This window comes from Elephantulus edwardii, unplaced genomic scaffold, assembly GCF_000299155.1.
Source record: "Elephantulus edwardii isolate Elephantulus edwardi_28Jun2011 unplaced genomic scaffold, EleEdw1.0 scaffold00124, whole genome shotgun sequence".
In the NCBI taxonomy this organism is placed as follows: domain Eukaryota; kingdom Metazoa; phylum Chordata; class Mammalia; order Macroscelidea; family Macroscelididae; genus Elephantulus; species Elephantulus edwardii.
Genome location: NW_006399874.1, coordinates 2,246,014 through 2,246,370, shown reverse-complemented (window position 1 = coordinate 2,246,370; position 357 = coordinate 2,246,014).

Below are 357 nucleotides of genomic sequence, written 5' to 3'. Positions count from 1 at the left end.
CGCAGGAGGGGAAGACCCTCTATGAGATGGATCGATTCAGTGACTGGGGTAATCGGGATGGGTGTGTCGGCGGCAGTGCGGTTGGCGCAGGATAGGGCAGGGTTTAGGGCTGTTGTGCATAGGGTTGCTATGAGTCAGAAACGACTCGACGGCACATAACAACAACAACAACAACCCAAAGATAAATAAATGTGCTGCGATTATATCAATATAATTCCTTTTGTAGGTAATGATGGTAAATCATCAGTTTCTTTAGAAATTATTGTTGGGGGGGAAAGTGTAATGAAGAATCTTTCTCCGTATAGACCATAACATATTCTAAACAGGTCGGAAACCCTATCAACAAAAGGCATTGTA